Source organism: Cyprinodon variegatus, unplaced genomic scaffold (assembly GCF_000732505.1).
Source record: "Cyprinodon variegatus isolate N-32 unplaced genomic scaffold, C_variegatus-1.0 Scaffold470, whole genome shotgun sequence".
Taxonomy (NCBI): domain Eukaryota; kingdom Metazoa; phylum Chordata; class Actinopteri; order Cyprinodontiformes; family Cyprinodontidae; genus Cyprinodon; species Cyprinodon variegatus.
Genome location: NW_015150923.1, coordinates 181,453 through 188,690, shown reverse-complemented (window position 1 = coordinate 188,690; position 7,238 = coordinate 181,453). Strand labels below are relative to the sequence as shown.

The following is a 7,238-nucleotide window of genomic DNA, read 5'->3' as shown; positions in this document are numbered from 1 at the left end:
AAGTATTCCCCAAAGACATGTAGCTGAGATTAAACCAAAAACTTGGTCTAAAGCTAATCTTACAGGGAGACAAGAATGTATAAAGATTCTTATGTATCCCATTCCTTTCACTTCAAATCATGTAGGCTTTTGTGTTTTCACATAAAAATCCTTACACATATTCATAAAAATATATCTTTATAAGGCTGTAACGTCACAAATTGGGGAAAAAGTTAGAGGAAAATTGGTTTTCCAGACATTTTTATAAATCTGCAAATAAAACAAAGAAATGCTGCTAAAACAAAGAAATTTCAACACAGGCTAAAATTTTAAAGTAAAAGTAGAGTTAATCCTCTAAAAATAACTAAAAGTGTTAAATACTCAAGAGCGGACACTGGATTCCCATCCAACCGTCTGCACAGCCTTATTTTCCTGTGATATAGTCACAACTGGCTTCGCTCTGACACTCACAAGTCTGACTGCAATTTTCCCCAAATTGACCATGTGTGTATTCTGATCATGCAAAACATAAATATGTGTAAAATTAAAATAATCTATAAGAAATCTCTAAAAAACGACACTGAATGTCCTCTTTAGCCATGTCAGTTAGGAATAAAAGCATAGCTAACAAAAAGCATTACATTTACTACTTAAAAAAGCAAAATGAGCAAATGGCAAAGATTGATCATTAACTCATATTAGTGGCTTTCTGCTGACTCTAACTCTGATAGCTGAAACCACAAAATTACTGCGGAAAGAGCAAAGCCCTGAATAAAGTTGCAGAATCACAGACTAAGAATTTTAGTGGGCAATTCACTGGCTTCATTAAAATAAAGGCATGACATCCTCAAGAAACTTCAGCATGAAAACACTTATTGGTTAGCTGCTAAAAGACTCTTCCAACTTATGTTCTCTCTTTCCTGATTCTGATCTCTGCATACATGTGGGTGCATTTATCCAGAATAGACCTCAATTAAACCCCGGGTGCCAGAGGGCATCTCGTCCTCCCTTCTCTCTCCTCCTTACCCATCCCTAAAAAAGTCATCGGCAATGTCTCATTATGTAGATAATTGTTCACAAACACATCTTAGTTGTGTTTAAGGAGAGGATGTCGTGAAGGGCCGCAGCGAGGGCCTCCCTCACACCCCGTTTTAATGATGTGGCTTCGATTACCCAGAATGCAGTGTGGTCCTGCCCAGCCGGCGGTGCACAGGCAGGCTCCTGTGATGTGGTGGCAGCGGGCAGCGTTCCTGTACTCGCACATCTGGCCACAGTCAGGACCGTAAAAGCTGTCCGGGCACGCTGTGGGCCCGAGATAAAACATCTGACTGGTTACTGGCACCATCACAAAAGAGGAAAGAAAAAGGTTTAAAAGCCAGCTTTTTTCACATACTTCCTTCTACCACCTCTTACTCTTCTCCTCCTACTTTCCCTCTCAGCACAGCCATCTCCCAAAAAATACCAATATCAAATTGCAGAACCACGCTGCGGTGGCAGCTGAGTGCCTGCGTTCGTTAAGTGAGCCCCTGTCCCCCACATGTGTGGTGGATCTGGGCCACATCAAAGTTTATGGTGGATCAGAGGCCTCTCCCCTCCTTTCTGGAGGGTAAAGAGGGCACGAAAAGCCGGTAAAGAGAGCACCTGCTGTGTCCACAGGCCCCTCAAACACACGGTAAAACAAAGCCTGATTACTGTTCTCCACAAACACACCTTAATGCTGCAGCAGAAACACCCAGATGCCAGGATGAGGGTCTGCTTCCCATTCTAAGTTAAGTCTAAAGAGATTTTTCAAGGGAGCACACAGTCAAGTGGCACTCAAAGAGTTTGCTAAACATGATTTCACTCACTCAGTAGCAATATGACAAAAATCACTGATTCCATTGTTGATCTATAAATCATAGTAAATGACAATGATTATCTTCTAAATGAAAATTAGACTGAATTTATATGCCACTATAGTTGTACTAACCACTTTAAGCGAGTTTCAATAAAGCCACATTCCATCCAATCACTCTCTCCAACCTGCACACATTCATACACTGATGCACACACTTGTAGGAAACTTGGGGTAAAGTGCCTTGCTCAGGGGCACATCAAAATGTGACAGGAAGAAGCTAAAATTGAACCAACGACTTTTGGATTGAAAGACAAAAAAACAGGCAGAGAGCGACCGTTTTACTGCTTCGACAATTCAAACTTGCAGACCAGTAAAAAAAAACATTAAGTAAACTTTCCCTTCGGTGTATGAGTTTAATGTTTGTGGTCAAGGATGTTTATTAGCAAGGTATATACAGGACCATGCAAGAGTTCAATTCAAGTTAAAAATTATAGTGTACTATAACAACTTTATTTATGAAGCTCTTTATGCACCGACAGGACCAAAGTGCTGTACACAATCATAAAATACAATGCAATTATAAAATAGAAAAGATAGAATCTAAAATACACAATAATATACAGACACAATGAAACGAAGTGAAAGTTCTCAGACTGTGCCAAAAGCCAAAGAAAAAAGATGGGTCTTATGAAGAGACTTAAAAACCAAGGAAGATCATTCCATAGCTTGGGAGCTGCCATGGAATAAATCATATGCATACAATTAATATGGCAAATAATAAGGGCTCCAATTCTGAAAGGTTCTAAATTCATTTCCGTTTTCAAAATCCATATGACGCAGTATCTGAGGTAAGTATAGAATCTGAATTGGGATTAGACTAGCTTTGATCCAGTGGAACTTTCTGAGTTGGCAAAATTCTGATCTTTATCTTAAGCCTTCAACTTGTATGTTAGATCCAGTTACAACCAAGCTATTTAAGGAAGTATTCCCTCTTACTGTAAATTTATCTAAAATTCTCGAGAAAGAAAATGTCACATATGTTTGTGATCACTTACACTATAATGAGCTTTAGCATGAGTTTTACTCTGGTTTTAGAGCTCATCATAGCACAGCTCTGGATAAAGTCAATAATGATATTCTCATGGCCTCAGATAATGAACTTGTATCTGTACTTGTCCTGTTGGATCTCAGTGCTGCATTCAACACAGATAATCATAATATTATTTAGAAAGATTTAAATATATTGTAGGAATAAAAGGAACAAAATTAGACTAGTTTAAATCTCATTTATCTGACTGATTTCAATTTTTTTACGTTAATGATAAATCTTCCTCATGCTCCAGGGTTACCTGTGGAGTACCACAGGGATCAGTGCTAGGACCAATTCTCTTTACTATATATATGCTCCCAATTGGTAGAATTATTAGACAGCATGGGATTAATTTCCACTGTTATGCTGATGATACTCAGCTATATATGTCTATAGATCCAGATGAAGCTAAACCCTTACTTAGACTACAGACATGTCTTGAAGACATAAAAACCTGGATGACTTAACTTTCTGCTCCTGAATGCAGACAAACAGAAGTTATACGTAGTCTTTGGACCAGAGTCTTTGAAAAAGAAGCTGATTAGTCCGACACCTCATCTGAATGGGATTAAATTAATCTTAGATAATAAAGTAAGAAATCTTGTGTTATTTTTGATCAGTCAAAAACAGATGGCCACTAACACTGAGACTGGTTCTGATGAAGATTTTCCTCCTATTAAAAGGGAGCTTTCCTCTCCACTGTCACTACAAGCATGCTTGGTATGAGGCATTGATTTTGAGTCAATAAGTTGAAGCAATCAGCTGTTTATCCTTAGATAGAAACTTTGAAACAATCTGACTATGTGATCTGGCTGAATTGTCTCTGTAAAGTGCCTTTAGATGCTATGTGTTGTGAATTGGTGCTATAAAAATAAACTGAATTAAATTTATTTAATACTTTGATATACCTTTGGCAGCGATTAAAACCTCAAGCCACAATTTCAGCCACCTATCCTTAGGCTCATTGTTAGGGCTGGTGAGAGATGTTTGTACACAGCCCTTTTCAGATCTCTTCACAGATTTTTACTTGGATTAAAGTCTGAACTCTGGCTTGATAGATCCAGGACATTTACAAAGGATTTTTTAAAGCCACATTTGAGATCTTGGCTGTGTGCTCTTGGTGGTTGCCCCAGTTTAAGATAAAGAACACTCTGAAGGAGGTGTAAATCTCTCTGTGAACAGTTGTATTGATTTTTTCCTCTGTCCTCTCTAGACTCTCAGTTCCTGTGGCCAAAAATATCCTCATATCATGATGCTGCCACCACCATGCTTCACTGTAGCGATGGTATTTGGCCTTATAATAAGAAGTGCCTGGTTTCCTCCAAACATGACTGGAATTCTCACCAAAGGGCTCAACCTGTCTTATTAGACTAAAGATTTAGTTTTTTTCTCATGTGCAGATATCCATCCAGGTGCCTTTTGGAAAACTCAACCCAGGGTGTCATCTGCCTCTTATTAAGGAGTGGCTTTCATCTGGCCGCTCAGCCATAAAGGCTTCATTGGCAGATTGCTGCAGAGATGGTGGAGCTCTGGCAAGGTGTCGATGGGTTCTTGGTCGGCTCCCTGGCCAAAAGTGTTGTAGTTGGATGTGTGTATATATTATATAAAACTGTAACTGGAGCGTGTAACAAAAGTAATTTCCCTCTGGGATTATTAAAGTATTTCTGATTCTGATTCTGAATCCCAATTACTCTGGGGTCTGTGATTGTTCCACTGATGAATGATTTAGTTTTATTCACTCTTTTGAGCCTTTAAGTATTTCTGAACTTCCCCTTATTTTTGCATCAAGAAATGCTTTTTCAGAAGTCTACAGACAGTTACTATGACGTTATGCTCAATGTTTGCACTCTCATATGCATTGTTTGTTGTTTGGGATCCAGTAATATACAGACATGTGCATACCTTTCCTTATCACATCCATTTACCGTACCTAAATTCCCCATATGTGGAATTCATGTAAATTGTAAAAACATTTAAATGATGATCAGTAGATACAGTTTGCTCCTCAGCTCAGTTTTTAGCTGTAAGACAAAGGCTTGTTTTTTTGTTACATGTATGAGATTTTTCAGGTTTCTTTTTGTAATACATTTGCAACAATCTCACATTGTGATATTGAGTTATCTGTTGAACTTTGAGTAGATATATATTTTTTAGTACCATTTAAAACATGAATATAGCATAGCTAATTTTGGACAAAGTACGGCACTGTGAATATTTTACAGATGCACTGTAATATCATCGGAAAACATATAATGTCCTTTGTTACCAACATCTGGACCAGTCTGGCTCTTACAATATAACAGATAAGGACACTTAATCAAATCATATTTAATTCTTTTGGTTGATTTGATATACTGGAATCATACTGCTGCATTTCCCTACAGTTGACTAGTAGTAGGTTATGGAGCCTTATTTTAGATTATTGGTTGTCTAAGTCAGTGATTCCCCAACCAGAGTTACTTGTACCCCTAGTGGTCCAGGTGGTTGCAAGGGGTTGATGAAAATATGACGAGGCAATTAGTGACCCATCAGAACCCCCTAACTACCATTAACACCCCACATGTGACCACCTTGGGCAATCCAGTAGAAGAGATAAAAGCAGCCTTTTGTCCCCCCTTATTCTTTATAACAACTACAGTATATTAATCCTAGTGCTACCTACTACTTGTTTGTCTCTAGTAGCCAAATGTCTTCTAGAAAACTTCACATCCAGTTGTCTAGACTGAAATTTTTCAAGCTTATTTAATATATAAAAGTTACAGTAGGAACAATTTCATTTTAAAAATTGTCTAGTATATCAGTATTGGTACATTCCAGTTTCAGATTAATGTAATAGCTTTCTTGCATTCATTATGTTCCTTGTGCTCAATTGCAATTGCCAAAATCTTGTGCTAAAAGAATGAAACAGTGGTGAACTGGTGATAATGTAATGAAGTGATTCCCAACCGGGGGTACTCGTACCTCTAGTGGTCCGGGAGTGCATTGCAAGGGATACATGGAAATATTTTGTTTTATAGGTAGTAAAATAAAATGGGGCTTTGTGAGGACCCAATAGAAAAATTAAAGAAGCTTTTATCAACCAAAAAGTAAGTTTTTCTTATGTGTTTGATTTTACCTTCAGCTTTGTCACACGTCAAAACCAAGCAGAGTAAAAGGCTGGATGTAGAGAACAGACTGGGATCAACTGTTTTTTACACTGACCAATCAGAGCTCATCAAAGCAGCTCAGGTGTCTTGATGAAAACAAAGTAAAACTAAATAATTCAGTCTTACTATAATCGTTGTTCTGTATTTCATTCCCAAGTCATCAAGATACTCAGAGGAGCTCCAGGTTTATAATATGATTTTATTTTGTATTTATTTAGATTCCTTACTAACTTCAAGGCAACATATTTATGGTGTTTTTTGTTGTTTTTTTAGATGGAAATCATAAAATGCTTAAGAATTAAATGCTCAAATAAAAAAAAAAATAAGTGAAATAGTTTTAATGTAATAATCAGTTACTGCATGTTCCATTTTTGGATAATCATCAATATTTTTGACTGAGAGGGGAACTCATGGTGAGTCAAAATGTCAAAGGGGTACACAAGTCAACAAAGGTTGGTAACCACTGGGCTTTGTGAGTATAAAAAGTCCAACATATATCACCTTGATGGGTACAAAGTGATGCATAGTTGGTATCGAACAAAGGTGGTTCTATTAAAAACTTATAAGGTTTGCAAGAGTAAAAAAAATATGTGAAATTAAGACATGTTGAAGGGGCAGGGTGACAAATTTCCTTAGTTTCATACTTTCAATTGCAGCATCTAAGAAGAACTTTGCCCTAGTTCCCAAAAAAATAAAATCTTTCTTTATTGTCCGATAGCTTCATCCATTTCTCCTCACTCTCTTACCTCAAGGGCTTAAATTGGTGAAAGCATCTTTCCTGCTCAGCAGTTTCTTCCCTGGTCACTGCTGTGTTCCCACGCTGACAGCATGACGTCTTCGCCTGTCTCAGAAGTGGTTAGGCAGCAGTTTTACTGAAGCTGGCCCACTGAGGATGCTGTCATCTTAAAACAGCTGTACATTAAATTAGCGGTAGGAAAATGGACACTTTATTGTCTGTTTATTGTCTGGACTGCATTTGACACCATGGCAACAAGGAGAAGATTACTCTTTTATATTTATTTACCAATTCTACAGTGGCTCAGTAGATTAATTTATGAACATTAATCCTGAAACACATTCTCTATGTTCAATCCTTAAATATAGTTGATGATGTATATCATTTTTATTTGCCAGCAGGGGGCGGCAAGTATTCATATTCACAGCAGGTCACCACTATAGCCTCTGA

General features: G+C 37.6%; 1 long non-coding RNA gene across 1 annotated transcript in view; it reads right to left on the bottom strand.

The window, feature by feature from the left end:
* Positions 1–1,287, bottom strand: part of LOC107094206 — a 3,614-nt gene extending 2,327 nt beyond the window's left edge. The window contains exon 1 of the long non-coding RNA XR_001481663.1: positions 1,153–1,287. This is a non-coding gene — a long non-coding RNA (uncharacterized LOC107094206). The remainder of the gene's footprint in view (positions 1–1,152) is intronic.
* Positions 1,288–7,238: the final 5,951 nt, after the last annotated feature.